The sequence below is a fragment of the Acanthochromis polyacanthus genome, chromosome 13 (assembly GCF_021347895.1).
Source record: "Acanthochromis polyacanthus isolate Apoly-LR-REF ecotype Palm Island chromosome 13, KAUST_Apoly_ChrSc, whole genome shotgun sequence".
Taxonomy (NCBI): Eukaryota; Metazoa; Chordata; class Actinopteri; family Pomacentridae; genus Acanthochromis; species Acanthochromis polyacanthus.
In genome coordinates, this window is record NC_067125.1 from 16,184,697 (window position 1) to 16,202,480 (window position 17,784).

General features: G+C 39.7%; 1 long non-coding RNA gene across 1 annotated transcript in view; it reads left to right on the forward strand.

Moving 5' to 3' along the window:
• The window catches only part of LOC110955996 (uncharacterized), a 75,117-nt gene extending 58,193 nt beyond the window's left edge, over window positions 1-16,924 (forward strand). The window contains exon 3 of the long non-coding RNA XR_007945834.1: window positions 15,593-16,924. This is a non-coding gene — a long non-coding RNA (uncharacterized LOC110955996). The remainder of the gene's footprint in view (window positions 1-15,592) is intronic.
• Window positions 16,925-17,784: the final 860 nt, after the last annotated feature.

Consider the following 17,784-nt stretch of genomic DNA (forward strand, 5'->3'; position numbering starts at 1 on the left):
AAACACTCAGTGTAATCTATCAGCATGTATTTCTCTCTCTCTCTGTGTGTGTGTGTGTGTGTGTGTGTGTGTGTGTGTGTGTGTGTGTGTGTGTGTGTGTGTGTGTGTGTGTGTGTGTGTGTGTGTGTGTGTGTGTGTGTGTGTGTGTGTGTGTGAATGAATGAGGTTCTTCTCCCAAGAGCACTTGGGTAAATCTAAATGCAGCTCATTGGCATAAGAGGATTTGACTTTTTCGTTGTCGCGGTAATGAGCTGTGATAAACACCAGCGGATAAGTTGCATGTTACACACACTCGCACACAAATGATAGAAAAACACAAGATTTACATTGTCAGTGTTACCATGGAGATTTCCCATGAGCCTTGGTGGCTGTGGCAGGAAGTGTGCAACCCTGTGTGTTGTCCCTCTGGGTAGCAGGGAAAAACGACACCAAAAAAAACCAAAACATTTCCAGTCCTTTATAAACATCAAAACAATGCTTGTTGTTTAAATTACTATCTTTGAATTTACCATTTCACTAAATAATTCCACCGTAGAAGAGGTCATCGTCATGAACAGATTTTGCAGTGTGTACGAGGTTGTCATTTAATCATTTTACTAATTTAGCTACAAACTACAACACAGTTAGCAAGGTTAAATGCTACAGTCTTGCTGCACGTCTGCTACATCACTGACCTATAAACTGCTCTACTTTTCTCATGGCCCAGGCCTAGACACAGAATGCTAAAAAATTATCAATATGTGTGAAAGGTCTATTGACAGTTTTCCACTCTCGAGAAAATGTCTTGCTAGAAAGGAACACTTTATAATGCTAAATCTGCAGCTGACAGCAGAAAATTTCAAATGAGTAAATCTGACATGCATTCAAAGCACTGATACATGAACTTCCACTTCACATGATAAAATCAACATTTTAACAGCCTCATTGTATTTATATTTCAAACAGATATTTGTTCTAACTATTGCAGAAGGAGACTATCTGAGATCCAAACCTTTATTTAGATGCAGGCCTTTATTTAAATGTACTGAAACCACGAGTCTCTTTGCAGTGATGAAAGTCTGAGGCAAAAGGTTGCGTTTGTTTCTCATTTTTACTTTTTCTTTTTGGCTCACTGCAGCAGTTTTTTTTTCCACCAGGCAATAAATTTGCAAGACTTTTTGATCTCAGCTACTTGTTTGCTATGTCATGTAGCATCAAAGATAAGAGAAATCATTCTATTATGAGCAGCATGTACTCTGCTGTTTGCGCTTAGCACTGTGGACAGCATGCAGATGTCATTAGTGATTAGTAGTGCAATTTCATAATTTATCTTCAAAAAGTTTTAAAATTTTAAGGAAGAAAAAATAGTATTTGTGAAAGCCCGTTAATTGGGCCACTTATACAAGCAGTGATGTACAATCAATGTATTTACTGAAAAGGCCACAAACACAGGTCCTCCTCTGAAGAGCGTTAGAGCTTCTGCCACCTCCTTCCATTTGCTAACAAGACAATCACCTCCACCCGGTGTCTTTCATGCTCTTAATGATCACAAGGTGTTGTGCGAGGAGACAGCCAGCATCATCACCCCCTGAATTAATTACAGACACTCATCTGCAATCAAATGCCTCCCAGTCACCCTCAGTCACGACTGTGTTCTTTGTACATATCAGCAATCATATCACTGTTTGTGAATATATATGCATTTATCAGTATGCAACAATGTCGGGGCATGAAATTTCCATCAGAGTCTGCAGTTGCGTGTCGGTGTGTGACCGTGCAGTATATCAGCTTTATGATGTACAATAAAGCATGGATGTCCCCTTGCACCAAAGTGATAATAATGGAAGAAGTAACGTTATTTTGGTTATGTATTATTAAAATAGATTATGCACACACCGCATCTACAGGGAGAAATGAATCAGCACAGAATAAAAGTGTGTGTGTATGTGTGTTTGCTTGCATAGCATTCAGACTCTGTATGTATATTTGTATGTGCACAGTAATGTGAGGAGGTAGTGTTGAAGATCAAAGATTTTAGATGAGAGGAGCAGCTCAAATTGACTGTGCATTTTTCCTTGCAGTATGAAATGTGCGACTACAAAATAAAAGAAGTGAAAGCCTTTTAGAGCATTTGATGAGACGCAGACAAAAAACTAAAAAGCTGCTGCCAATATGATATGGGAAAGGCATACGTATGCTTGATTACTAAATATATGTATCTGCCTGCTGGAGCTGTCTGCACATTCAGTACTTCAGTGTGATCAAGGAATGCTCAACCTCACTGCATCCATCAATAGTGCAATGTATATATATGTATGTATATACACACGTGGACAAAATTGTTGGTACCCCTCAGTTAAAGAAGGAAAAACCCACAATTCTCACTGAAATCACTTGAAACTCACAAAAGTAACAATAAATAAAAATTTATTGAAAATTAAATAATCAAAAACAGCCATTACTTTTGAATTGTTGATTAACATAATTATTTAAAAAAACAAACTCATGAAACAGGCCTGGACAAAAATGATGGTACCTCTATAAAAGATTGAAAACTATTTGACCAGAGTGACATGATTAACTCAGGTGTGTCATTTAATTGACATCACAGGTGTTTCCAAACTCATAATCAGTCAGTCTGCCTATTTAAAGGGAGACAACTAGTCACCCTGCTGTTTGGTGAAAAGGTGTGTACCACACTGAACATGGACAACAGAAAGCGAAGGAGAGAATTGTCCCAGGACATCGGAAAAAAAATTATAGACAAACATCTTAAAGGTAAAGGCTATAAGACCATCTCTAAACAGCTTGAAGTTCCTGTGACAACAGTGGCTCATATTATTCAGAAGTTCAAGACCCACGGGACAGTAGCCAACCTCCCTGGACGTGGCCGCAAGAGGAAAATTGATGACAAATTGAAGAGACGGATCGTTGGAATTGTATCCAAAGAGCCCAGAGCAACCTCCAAAGAAATTAAAGGTGAACTCCAAGGCCAAGGTACATCGGTGTCAGATCGCACCATTCGTCGTTGTTTGAGCCAAAGTGGACTTCATGGGAGACGACCAAGGAGGACACCACTGCTGAAAAAAACTCATAAAAAAGCCAGACTGGAATTTGCAAAAATGCATGTTGACAAGCCACAAAGCTTCTGGGAGAATGTCCTTTGGACAGATGAGACCAAACTGGAGCTTTTTGGTAAGGCACATCAACTCTATGTTCATAGACTCAAAAACCAAGCATACGAAGAAAAGAACACTGTCCCTACGGTGAAACATGGAGGAGGCTCAGTAATGTTTTGGGGCTGCTTTGCTGCATCTGGCACAGGGTGTCTTGAAAGTGTGCAAGGTACGATGAAATCTGAAGACTATCAAGGCATTCTGGAGAGAAATGTGCTGCCTAGTGTCAGAAAGCTTGGTCTCAGTCGCAGGTCATGGGTCTTCCAACAGGACAACGATCCAAAACACACAGCCAAAAACACCCAAGAATGGCTGAGAGAAAAGCGTTGGACTATTCTAAAGTGGCCTTCTATGAGCCCAGATCTGAATCCCATTGAACATATGTGGAAGGAGCTGAAACATGCCATTTGGAGAAGACACCCATCAAACCTGAGACAACTGGAGCTGTTTGCTCATGAGGAGTGGGCCAAAGTACCTGTTGACAGCTGCAGAACGCTCATTGACAAATACAGAAATCGTTTAATTGCAGTGATTGCCTCAAAAGGTTGTGCAACAAAATATTAAGTTATGGGTACCATCATTTTTGTCCAGCCCTATTTCATTAGTTTGTTTTTTTAAATAATTATGTTAATCAACAATTCAAAAGTGATGGCTGATTTTGATTATTTAATTTTCAATAAATTTTTATTTATTGTTACTTTTGTGAGTTTCAAGTGATTTCAGTGACAATTGTGGGTTTTTCCTTCTTTAACTGAGGGGTACCAACAATTTTGTCCACGTGTGTAGAATTCCCAGTCTTTAATCAATGACTAAGGTCCTGCTGACATTAATATACATATTTTGCAAAATGAACATCTTCCTCAGGTTATTGAAACTCAGTTTTTTTCAGACATCTTCTAAAGATTTTTAACTCCACTTTGTGTTTTTATGTGGACATATAAAAGGGAGAGTTTGAGAAACAATGACGTTGCACCTCATCAGCTCCATTGGTGCTTTTTGTGTAATTACTATGCTCACAACAAATGGTCAAAATCAGTATTTAAAAGGTAACTGAATGCAGTTTATTCTTTAAGGTGCAGCTTAACTTTAAACTATCCACTCAAAAGATCTTTCAGCAGGATGTGAATATAACTCATCAACAACAACAATTTCCAGTATATACCAGTTTATTTGCATTTGGTTAGCACGAGCAGTTGCAAAATTAAAACTTAATTTGACATTGCTGCACCACTTTACTGGTTCTCCACAGCATCTCAGTCTAAAGTCTGCAGATATGATGAAATGACCGTCTGCTCTGGTATTTGATGTATCATTTATGTAGACCAGCCCGGCATGCTTGTTAGAGTGTTTGACATTTTTGTGGACAGAGTAGTTTTTGTTTTTATTTAAACATCGGGGTTTTTAGTGTAATTGGTCTGTACAAGGCCCACAATATATTTTCACCCATATCATTAGGTTTTATAGATGTTTCTTGGAATTTGACCAAATGCGAGCTGATTAGATTTTTTTCCCCACGTATAACATCAATAATGTCTGCTTATGTTTTCATGTAGAATGTCAATTATTTCCCTTTAATGTAGTTATTAAAAAAGATCTCCTTTAATGACGGCCTAAAATCACCATTCCTGTTGGGATGTTAACGCAGCTAAATCCTCAGTATAGTTCATGTACACTCTCACAAATAATATCAAGTAGAGATCTACGTTTTCACATCTATTAATTGTTCTTGATTCCAAAGCAGGCCATCTTATGTAGAAAGATTTTGCCTCTCACTGCTGCTTACGTGCACACAAACGAGCATTCATGGCAACCCTGAAACCACAGAGCCCCACCACCTACAAATTCTAATTTAACCCCTGCCAGGCTGACCACAGATACAGCACATGTGATTATAATAGTATTCGTTTGGACATCTTGTTTTTCTCACTGGTGTTGCAAGACTGTAGCAGACATCTGTGCTCTAGACATGAAAATCAACCCTCCCAGTACTTAATTGGATGGTTGATTATGTCAAGGTTGGATTTTTTCATTATATTTTTTTAAACTAAAACAAAACAACACAGAGTTATACATTTCTGTGGTTAAAAATAATCCTTCAAAAGCTAATACTGTCACATGCCTCGATGGCGGCGTTTTTTCATTTCTACCTCTCTGATCAAGACTTTTGTTTAGCTACCACTTAATTTCTTTTTTTTAACTTTATTCAAGCATCCCAGTCACGTATGTTGTATAGTTAGTAGAAGGTGGGATGGTGATACAAGATGTATGAGGAAAGGGGATAGGTGAGGAGAGCAGCAACCTGGATGGAAAAGAGGAGACGTAGGTGGATAGGAAAATGAAGGTAATTTGCATTTCATTCTTATAATTGTGCATGCATGACAAGATTTATTTTGAATGATGTAAGAAGACATGTAATTTACAATAACAGAATTTTGCCGTGAAAAAAGAACGAGTTACACATGAGTCATTGCATTCATCCAGGTATTATGTCAGCTCATGTTCTTGGGATGAAGCAGTTTCACGCCTTCAGCATTAATGACAGACATTCATTGATTTTCATGTTTAATGCTCTCCTTCCCTCTGTCTGAATTACCTCTCAGTTCATTTTTCTATCTTTTTTTTTTTTTTTGGAACATTGCACATTTCTTGGAAATACTTGGATACTCCCATATTTTACATGCTGTTTAACTTTGTTGCCAAACTACCAGAAACAGCACAATAATGAGCTAAAAACAAAACCCCTCAGAAATGTAAAATATCTTAATGGGTGTTTCAGGGAATCTCAAACATACTTTGTGAGATTCCACCACTCTTAATGATGTTACTTGTGTGTGTGTGTGTGTGTGTGTGTGTGTGTGTGTGTGTGTGTGTGTGTGTGTGTGTGTGTGTGTGTGTGTGTGTGTGTGTGTGTGTGTGTGTGTGTGTGTGTGTGTGCGATAATGATGTGCCTTTATCTCCTCTCTCCACAGCCCATTAATCCTCAGTGTGGGACAAGCAGTCATTACACATTTAACCCAGGTCACTTACTGTGGGTGGCAGATAGGTGCTGTCACTAACAGCGTATGTGAGTTTGTGTGCATCAGAGGAGATACATATGTGTGCCAACGTGAATGCAACTTTAAAATTTTTCGCCCAACTTTCACACACGCAGCGCTTGTGTGTTTAACTCTCAACAACTGTGTTTGCATAATTCTTGTGTGTGTGGATATGATATGTAAAACCTGACCTTAAGATAAAACCCTCGGCTCAAGCGTTCCTAATATTATCCTCCCCACCCCCCCACCGCCGTTGCAGTAGCTGCTAGATAAATTTCAGCCTCGGAGAACAGGTGAGGCTCAAGGAAGCGAATTATGCATGTGGGACTTCACCAACCCGCTCAACACCCACCATCTTTCGAGTCCAAGTTGAACGACTTTAAATAAGAATAACTCCTTTACAGTGTATATTTGCTTTAATCCAAGCGCCACTCATGCCGCTACGACATCCACTTTATTTTATGTCCGTTGCGGTAATCGACAGTTCCAATCAAGTCTTACTCCGAGCATATAGAATTCCTATGGATTTCTTGACATTTTCCCCGTCTTCTTGTCAGCCTTCACATTCTATTTGTTCCAGACGACTGGACTTAGCTGATCTGGGATTAAAATGCCGGATATCCGTGTTGGAGTGAAGGGCATTAGAATTCAAGGGCTTACAACTTTTTGCAGATGAGTTACCCAGCTAGCTGATAACCTTAAGAATCCTATTTAGAATGTATCTGACTTTTATTTATCTGTCTGACTGATTTTTTTTCTTCTTCTAGGACCTGCCACCTGAATGTTTTCGAACACGCCTTTGTGTCTGTCTGGGTGTTTGTGGGTACGACTGTGTGGGTGTGTGTGTGTGTGTGTGTGTGTGTGTGTACAGCTTAAGGCCAAGACAATGGTCTAATATGTTCAGCTACCAAGGGAAATAAAGATCTAATACTGGGGGTAAGACTCATCGCCTGAAAACAGCCTCTCACTTCTTACTTTTTATTTATTTGGGTCATTGATGAATACAAACACACGTGAAGGTTTACACACATAAATCATATAAAATGTAGTCACAGACAGACAAAACAGTCTGCCTATTTTCAGGTAGCTGATTTTTTCAAGTGTGTCTAAATTTCCACTAGAAATGTTTTTGACCCTCTGGCATGGCACTGGGCTACACACTGAATAAGAAAACCACACACACATGATCAACCTCTTTCCTTTTCCCTGCACAGCCTCAAAGTCAGTGAATCATCATTGCGTCGAGGGCTACCTGAGGCCAGCCTGGGCTTAGCGCACAGCTAAGGTCAGCCATAAAGTGGCAGTAATTGCAGCATGATATTTGTTCGTCTTTTTGTTGCCTGTGTTGCAAATGAAGGCAGTGACCCTCATCTGTCAGATTACATTTAAAGCAGCTAGGTAGAAAGACAGCTCAGAGCACACAAGGTCTGTGGACGGACCAGAACTGACCAATGGCCACACCCTTCCGGCTTATGTGTGTTTTTGTGCGGGAGGGTGTCAATATATATTTGAGTACGTGTGCTCATACATGCTTCATTATTTGTGCATATTTTTAGTGACTGCCATGGCTTCAGGGATTGTGGTGTGGCTTGGTAGGTCGGTCAGCCCACTTATGAAGTTGTTGGAAGGATTTTGAGAAATTTTCCACACACACTCACATACTTAGTTGATACCTATGACTTTTGATGATCTAGTTACATACCTTTTCATCTCCTGGCCTTGCAAGTTTGATTTATTTATTTTTTGCTTCATAGTGAAATGTCTCAACAAACTGAAAGGATTGCACTGAAATCCATAAATTGCATTCCTATACAACTATGAATGAAAGATAATTTTGTTTTGAAGCAAACATATTTCCTAATCTATGATGCTATAGGACAGGCTTCCAGTTTGAAAAACTCATAAAGTCTATGTATAGCAGCACAGAGGCATAAATTAGCACTTGACCTTCACTCAAGAGACCAGAGTTTCAGCCATTCAGTTTGTTTACTTTTAGTTTTCACTTTCTCTTTGGTTAGATTTAGGCACCACAACTACTTGGTTAGATTTAGGGAAAATATCACGTTTTGGTTGACCCTTTCACAATGACAACTCCATGTTAGAAGCTGGATTAAGTTTAGGCACTAAAAGTATTTGGTTAGGTTCATGAAAATATCACAGTTTGAGTTAAAATACAACCCTGTCACTGTATATGTGAAGCTTCTCTATTTTCAGGGTTACCAGGATGACAAATCCACCCCAGTTATGAATGTCTGGCTGAAAAGTAGCAACAGCAAAGCAATAAAACAGATAGTAAAGATATACAGATTTGAAATGTACCTGTGATACCTCAGGAAATGTGTTTCCCCCAAATTGTAATTAAGAATGCAATTCAGTTGTATGGAAATGTAATGTTGTGGAGACTGGGTTGCCTTTGGACACTCATGATGTCCACAGGATAAATCCTAAAGACTTGTTGCTGTTTCTTCTTTTTCTCTAGTGCCACAGAAAGAACTTTTGTAGTACCGTATGTCTTTTGGTTTTGATTGGAGTGAAGGTTTAGGTGACTTGAATACTTTACTGTAAAGGGTTGTACAAACAGTAATTTTGGTGAATAAATGCAGTCTATTCTCTCAAGGAAACTACATGTGTGTACAGGCTTCTGTTTTCTAGTTAGTTTCTGTACCCGAGGGACAGCTAGAGCCAGTATGAAACCGCTTCACTGGGAGTGTCACTGACTATCTGCTTCTCCACTGAACCTCACAGCCAGGAGACAGGAGAGAGATTTACTACAGGCAGGGGGTGAGGGCAAGAGTGAGGAGGAAGAGGGGGAAAGATGAGAGAGGAAAGAGACAGTGGAGCTGGAGAGCTGGTGTTAGCTTAAAGCCAGAGGAGAGCGTTGTAACAGGGCTTTGACCTCCTTTTATCTCCCAATACTGCATCATTTTTATCATGGAAAATATTTGATTCACATGGTTCTGTGTGTATCAGGGTTTAAAGATGATCTCACATTACACACAACTGCAGTAATGGGAATAAGGCCTCTTATCACCGCACTGTGTTGTCTGTCAACATGGTCATTGATCTCATCACAGTGTACAGAGAGCTGTGAGGCATGTGAGTGTTCTGTATATTCTATTTCTCATGTGTAAATGTGTATCTCAGCATGAGTTCATATCAGACTGCATGTAGTGTATGTGTTTAGTGTGTTTGTGTGTGCATTTCTGTAGAGCATAACACGTTTCTTCTCTTGTGTATGTGCGCTTGTGTGTTTCAGTTTGATTGGCAGCTTAAATGAGAACAACACATTGGGTTCTGGACAGTTTACGGACCTTTGCAGATGTTTCTGGTTTTTAATAATGGTCCTAAAGCAACACAAACACAGACTATTAATAAGCACATGAAGAAATAGACTGGAAGGGTCAGTGTGTATTGTTTTTTTTTTTCTCAATTTTGTCTTGAGAGAATGTTTGAATATTTGTTTTCTTCTTCCTAAGTGAATGCTGTTGTACTCAGCCTGCGAGGAATGTAAAAAGCGTAAGCAAGTAATTCACTCTCATAATTATCAAATCACCAAAATTACAAGTCATTTGCCAAATACCATTTTTATTAAATTAATAAAGCAAATCACCCACTGGCTAACAAAATTTTAGGATTAAACATCCATATAATTCTATTCTTTCAACAAGCTGTTAACCACCTTGAGCTTTAGAATGTGCCTCTGGAAACCAACCTTTGTTTAATTAGTTTTTTTTTCTTTAGCAGTGATTTGCACCATTGGCAAAATCCAATCTAAATATTTGCTGAACATTAACCTCATACACAAAACATTCTTGTATGACCATAGGCCTTGAAAATAAAGCAATCTTTTGTGAAACTGGTCTCAATGGTAGTTTTCCACCTGAATCCATCCTCCTACTATTTAAATCAAAAAGCTTTAAAAGGAGGGTTTTGTTCATTCTTGCAGCAGTGGTGGGCGTCCCACAATTTTTCATGGGAACTAGTATCACATATAACTAACTGGGTCTATTGCTGTTCACCTCCTCTCTGTTTGAAGTCAATAAACTATGAAGGATGAATCATTTGAAGCTAATGCTGTTTTGAATGTACCCCATTTGAATCTAATGTGTTTCAAAGCATGTGTCCTTTGAAGTCGATTCTTGTCCTCCTCCGAGGCCACACTTCTCAGAGACAGTCCTCTCTGAAGTCAATGCGTGTCCCATTTGGAAGTCAATGCTTGTTAAAGGATGGATGGTAAAGAAGCATTGAATGCATGGCTGAGTAATAGTCTTTTGGTTGGTTGCTTTCTAAACAGAGGTTACCGACTGCTTTTAGAGAAAGGAATTGTTTCCTGTTCTTGATACCTTGACCTTGTTATTGAATTCATGCTGAAATTGGATATATGTGTGCATTTGTAAGTTAAACTGCCTAAACACGATCAACATACATTTAATTCTTTTGTTGGCGATATTTGCAGGTAGCATTGCGTTCAGCTGTGTCTTGCATTATTGCATTATATAAGAAAACAAAATAGAGAATGATAAAGCCTCTTGTGACTGGGCAACCAAAAACCAATATTAGGCACAGTACAGTGCAGGTACAGTTTCTGATTGTATCCACACAGACATAGCTCTTAAACATTCCGACACACTACAAGTTTACCCCAGCCAATAGCTGCAGATTTCATGTTGCATTCTCCTCTCTTTCTCCCCTCTGCTTGTTGGCATTGTCAGCATCCCCCTTTCTGAAAAAAAACAAAACAAACTACAACACCTGAGCTCACAAACTACTGTGACTTTCTTCCACAAAGGGAAAGCGAAGCTTTCATATCAGTAGACTAAGTGCATTGAATTTTAAGGAGATTTAAAAAATTGCAAGTATGATATTTTTTCTCTGATGTTTTTATGGTGAGGCCGAGAACTTTTTGCAGTACCATTGTGCTTTTGATGACATTTGTTTGTTTGTCTGCTGGTTATGAAAAAAATGACAAGCATGTTGCATGGAAACATGTCGGAAGCCCTCAAGTTGTTTTTGTTAAATGCTCAGCAAGCTGGCACATCCTGGTGTGCTGTTTAAGGTCATGATTTTACTGTCTAGCCATTTGTCATTATTTCCATTTTTGCTTTGAAATACCTTTTGTCTCATTGCCTATATCATTATCCCCCGCCGGCCGTAGGCACGGAGGGGGATATTGACGTGGGCACGTCCATCCGTATGTCCGTCCGTCCGTCCGTACGTACGTCCACATTTCGTTTCCGGAGCATATCTCAGAAACTACTTGAGGGGTTTCATTCATATTGAACCCAGGCCATCTCTATATAGTATAGATGTGCCTTTTGGGGTGCATGACCTTGACCTGATTTTCAAGGTCATAGTGAGGCACTTCCAATATTTTTTGGTTTCCTGAGCATATCTCAGAAACTAGTTGAGGGATTTCACTCATATTGCGCACACTAAGCCTGTTGGTAATGTAGATGTGGTTTTTCGGGTGCTTGACCTTATTTTCAAGGTCATTGTGAGGCACTTCAAATATTTTTTGATTCTGTTTCTGGAGCATATGTCAGAAACTACCTGAAGGATTTCATGCATATTGCACCACCGCCACCTGTGCATAATGTAGATCTGCCTTTTTTGGTGTATGACCTTGACCTGATTGTTTTTATTGTAGTGAAGATGTATCATTTTGTAGGTGTATCGTCCAGTATATATTATTATTTCTTGCACTTAGAGGCACTATATATAAGGCGGGGGATGTTTTAAGCGGACTGTGTTTATTACATCTTGCCTTGCGTTTCTTGTGTGATATACGGTTAGGAAGACTTGGTCAACACAGCTTGTGGATTCTTAAATGAAAACCGGAGGTGAGATTTTAACCATCGGTTTTAAATTCTGCAGCTTATGTTAGCCTCAAGGGCTAGATGTTTTGCATTGCTTGGCAACCAAATTATCCAGACTTTCATTTGTATATTTCAATCCTGTCTGATATTAGAGATTATCTTTTGGGCCATTTTATTCATTTATTACAGTAACAGAGAGACAGGAAATAAAGCACAGACATAGGTGTCTCAAACTGGCCGCTGCAGTAAAGCCTGTTCCCTTGATTCATGGGGCTAATGCTCTACCAGATCAACTATCAGTCCACTCTACATGCTGGGTATTGATCAGGGTATCTCTGATAAATCTGCAAGCAGTAATCTATAAACCCCTTACATTAGCAAATAATCTAGGAACATGGGTTCAGACCAAGATCTCAGACCAGATTTCTCCTTTGAGGGGTGAAACTGGTAAATCAACCCATAATCTATGTAGTGTGAGCCTGACTTCTTTCAGCCCTCCTCTGTGCCAGTCGTCTCAGTACCTTTGTGTCTCGTCTTCCAGCCTTTTCTCCTCATGCATTCCTTGTAGTAACTGACCAAGCTGTTGTGTGGTGTGACTCTGCTTTACCTCTGTGATTTTGATACCTCAGCTTGAGCTTTGCACTGCTTTTTTGTACACCAAACCTTTGCCAAGTAAAAACCTTTTGGGCATCACCTGCCTGAGCCATGAGTCATGCTTGTGAATACTGCATCTGTTGGCAGGAATGAGAAGGAATGGCTCCAACTCCCACAGAGGGCCAAAGTACCAACTGATGCAACATTAAATCTGAACTCACACATGTGAATCTTGTCTGATGCAGTCTATAGGAAATATTTCGGTGTTCAAACAGCAAATGCAATTTTAAGCTGTGTGCAATTTAAGTGCACACAGCTTTTTCATATGAAGCTCAAGCAGGCACTGAATTAAAAAACAACGCGTTTTACATACCAAAAAAAGGTTCTGAAAAAGGCTTTAGTCAAAATCACTTAGACAGATTTGATACTGAGAAACTTGATTTGCAGCTACTGACTTGCCAAACCAAGGAGGCTAATTAAACCTAATTTTGTCCTTCCCGCTGCTACTTTTATTCTAATTTATTCACTTTTCTAAATATGATTTTCATACCTTTTGGGCATAGATTCCTAAGTTCCACAATTGTGAATGCTGAAACACATTTTAACATTTATATTAAGATTTAACAAATTAATTTTTTTTTTTGAAAGACATGGAGTTTTTTTTCATACAGTCTTTTCCTCACTTGATGAAATGTGTAATAAACTTGTCTTGTGTTTAGTTTTTTAGTGATATACACTCAGGAGTTCATGAGTTCAATATTTCTCTGTAGCGTTTTAAATACACTCAGCTTTTAAAAGAGTTCTGTTGCACTGGAAAGTCTGTAAATGTGACTGTAGCAGTATTGGGGTGTGCAAGTGCAAATCATTTCCAAGCTTCTATATTTATGCATCTTTCTTTCCTGTTGCAGACAATATTTTGTGTGCATTTATGTAGATTTTTCACATGTTCATGCTGTCAATAATCTTTTTTTTTGTCACTGTGCTCTTCAATCTTTCAATCAGTATCCTCATTTCAAGAGAGAGATAATATAAGTTTTACTTAAAATGACAGTCTTTGTTAGAGTTGAATTTGTAAATACATTTATCATAATCGAGCCTTAGAGCATTAACTGTGTGTGCATAGTATTTTACATGACTATTTTTATAGAATACCACTCACTCACGTCTATCTGCACATATCTCTCCCTCTCTCTCTCTCCCTAGTCTCCACATCCCAGTATATTTCCACTCTTTCAGCTTAGCACACCCCCTTTGTGTGACTCGAGCTATTTCTTATCTTATGCTATGTTTTCATTCCTGCTTGTGTATAAAATAAACTTCGTATGGGAGCAGTCTTTGTAGTTCGCACTAATGTGTCTTGTTACACTGTGGCGTGTTACCCTTGCAAGTAAAATTACAGTCTCCGTGTTTTTCTGATTTGGTGAATATCTTCTTATGTTATGTGAGAGCTCTCAGCGGAGCTTCTCTCTGACATATAACTTGGTCCTTCGAGCCGGATCCGAAGATTCCTTCCCGACGTCGAGGAGAGCCGACACCGAAGTCTGTCGACAGCGATCGTCGCCAAGCGAGATCTGAAAATCCTGGGACGTGAATTCGTGGCCAGGTCGGTGAAAAGAAAAGCGGTCCCTCGGCGCTGGGTGTGAATCCAAGGATCCGATCCAGGAAGTGACACCGATCAGAACCATGGTGAGAAAGAGAAAGAATTCTTTGGTTAGGTTTCGCCGTAATGAAACGATAAAAAAGGCCGTGAAATAGAGTAAAATAGTGCCACTGGCAGGTCCGCCGTAAGAGACCAAGGTTTAAGGTTTAGCCGTAATGAAACCGGGCACAAGTGTACACAGGGGTGAATGTGAAGTGTGATTGGGAAATTCAAGCACATTAGAAGGTCTAGAGTACCTTGCTGAATTTCTAGTTTATTATTTTCCTTGTTGTTGACGACGTACTGGTGACAAGGGGATTAAGGGCGAGCTGGACTCATAAAAACTGACACCGCTGCAGCTTATCTGCAGAAGAAGGATGTGTTAGTGTCCTCCCGTTGTCTCATGCCAGAGAACTCAACAACAAGCAGCTATGGGACAAAAACAGAGTTTATTAGAAGGTGATGAGAAGTTTATGGAAGGATATGTGGAAGAATCAGGAAAAAAATAAGTCAAAAAAGATGGAGAAAGAAATAATTTGAGAGAGACATCTTAGAACTCCAAACTAAACTAAAAACTGAAATCCTTCAGATAAAGAGTGAAGAAAAAAAAAGAAGCGCAGAAATAGACCTGGGACCCTAAGGAGCTGTTCGAGGGAGACCGAAGTCTGTGCACAGCCCCCTGAAACTAGGTTTGGGGACAAAAGCCCTCCGTGGTTGAATTCCACGTCGGCCGGTTAAAACCCTGTCCGGGTTCTGCGGGGTTCCAGGTTGACGGCATCCGAACAAAGCGCTTTAGGAAAGTGAAGTCCTGAGCTAAGAGAAGCCAAAACTTACAAAACGTGCGCATGTGTAAAACTATGAGTGTGAAAGGACTGGTCAGTGACTGAAGCAGCGGACAGCCTGAAACCTATCGGTGTGAACGTACGGCTGTTGTCAGTTGAAGTAAATCACTGAGTGTGAACAGTCATTAAGATTTAGGAGGATTTTGTGAAAACTCTAAAACGACCTTTAGTCCTGATATCGGACCCCTAGTGGAAAACCGGACTAGCTAATAGAGCTGGCCTTGTACGAACGGAACGAATGGCACAATAAAAAACAGACTAGCCAAAACTATGGAAGAAACTAAAAGGCCTTGGCCAGATTGTTTATCCTTGGTTAAACTGTGGATGAGAATTACGCCCACAGGAGACAAAGCAATAACACCATTTGAGATAATGCATGGGAGACCTTTCCCACTTCCATAAAACAACAGTCCACTGAATCTTCGTGAGCAGATTAGATGGCACATACACTGAAAATGAGAGAAGTTCAGAGTTCAAATAATCTGCCCGAGTGTTCTTCTCCTTTGTCCAGACAGAAGCTCCAGCCTGGAGACTGGGTCCTGATCAGAGTCCTGAGGGGGAAGAATTGGAGGTCGCCTCGGTGGGAAGGGCCGTATCAAATACTGCTGACGACACCCACGGCAGTAAAAATTGCTGAACGGCCCTCGTGGATCCACCAATCGCACTGTAAGCTGATGCAACTGGAAGCAGAGCCAGATCAACCGACGGGGTAGCGGTGGAAGTCCGATACAAAGGGGTCAGTAGCACAATAGGGTGCTGACGTCTCAATCCGGTGAAGAACCCAACTGATCCGCGCCCAACTCTAGAATGGCTCTCTGGCGACTCCTGCTAGTCGCAGGGGTGACTTTGTCACTTCTGTGGCTTTCCTTCTTCTTCCTTCCCCCTACAGGAACTCACAAGACTAAAAGAACCCATGAACACTCCATGGCAGCGACTTGGGAACAGAACCTCTGGTATAAAGCTATGAATTTTACAGCACGCCAGAATAAAGTTACTAACGCACTAATTGACATAACTGATCAGCTGGAAAACGATCCTGAACTTGAGGCTATCAAGCAAATGACACTCCAGAACAGAATAGCTTTAGACCTTCTTTTAGCAGCACAAGGAGGAGTTTGTGAAGTTGTTAATGACTATTGTTATACATACATCCCTGATCACAAAGGCAATTACACCCTAATCAGACAGAAATTGGATGAGATTAAAATAGACATTTTAAGCAACCAAGACAAAGGTCTTCTTTCAGGCTGGGATTTTACCTCTTGGTTTACATCTGGTGGTATTTTTCAGACTATTAAAAGATTTGTAATTATAAGTGTATGTATTTTGTTACTATTTTGCATTTTTGCTACCTGCATTTTACCATGTTTGAGATCCATAATTTCTAAAATGATAACCACTTCTGTTGTTGCGTATGCTGCACTCAAAATGGAAGAACCACAATATGACTAATGATGAGAATGATGATGTTGAAGTGTAGTTTAATGACGTGACAGCAGAAAATGTTTTACAAGATGTTGTTAACTGATCTTCACATTTTTTGATCATGATAAACAGGAGGGAATGTTAGAGTTGAATTTGTAAATACATTTATCATAATCGAGCCTTAGAGCATTAACTGTATGTGCATAGTATTTTACATGACTATTTTTATAGAATACCACTCACTCACGTCTATCTGCACACATCTCTCCCTCTCTCTCTCTCCCTAGTCTCCACATCCCAGTATATTTCCACTCTTTCAGCTTAGCACACCCCCTTTGTGTGACTCGAGCTATTTCTTATCTTATGCTATGTTTTCATTCCTGCTTGTGTATAAAATAAACTTCGTATGGGAGCAGTCTTTGTAGTTCGCACTAATGTGTCTTGTTACACTGTGCTGTGTTACCCTTGCAAGTAAAATTACAGTCTCCGTGTTTTTCTGATTTGGTGAATATCTTCTTATGAGCTCTCAGCGGAGCTTCTCTCTGACAGTCTTCCTTCTAGACACGTGTGCTCTGACCTTTATGTGCAACACGAGTCACACTCATGACCATACATGCAAACATATGAGACAACTTCAGTGATGCAACACTGTGGGTCTTAAATTAAGCCAAGTGCTTTTGACAATGACTTTTGAGGAATAAACTCTGTTAATTGCAAATTTTAAAAAATGAAACCCCCCATTTATTTGCTCACAGCTCTAACAGTGATCGAAGCAGGAAGCAGAGCAGACACTCAAAGGTGCAAGAAAAAGGCACGCAACAACAAAAAATAGGTGTGAGCAGGGAAAATAAAGCAAATAAGTAAAAGATTTCTTGGGAGAATAAACTCTGTGGAATTTCCAGATGTTTTTTTTTTGTCCCTTCCTCGCTTGCACTCTCTGTCACACCCCTACACAGAGAGACAAACTCTTTTTACCCTTTGATTACACACATCACGGCCTGCATATCTGTTTTTGACACAAGGGTATTTTTAGGACAAGGTTTAAAAGATGGCAAAGGGAGAGAGAGGAAAAGAAACAGACAGACAGACAGGTAGCACAGTAAAAAGAGAGAAAGAGGCAGAGTAGCAAATTAGATTGCATAAAGGTATGCCCTATCTTACTGCATCTCCACCAAGGCTTCTTCTGTAGAAAAGGCATAAAAAACATGTTTTCCCATGGTAATTTTAGCAGACACTTCAGAGCAAATGGTATTTTCTAAGTAAGAACAAGTGAATTAA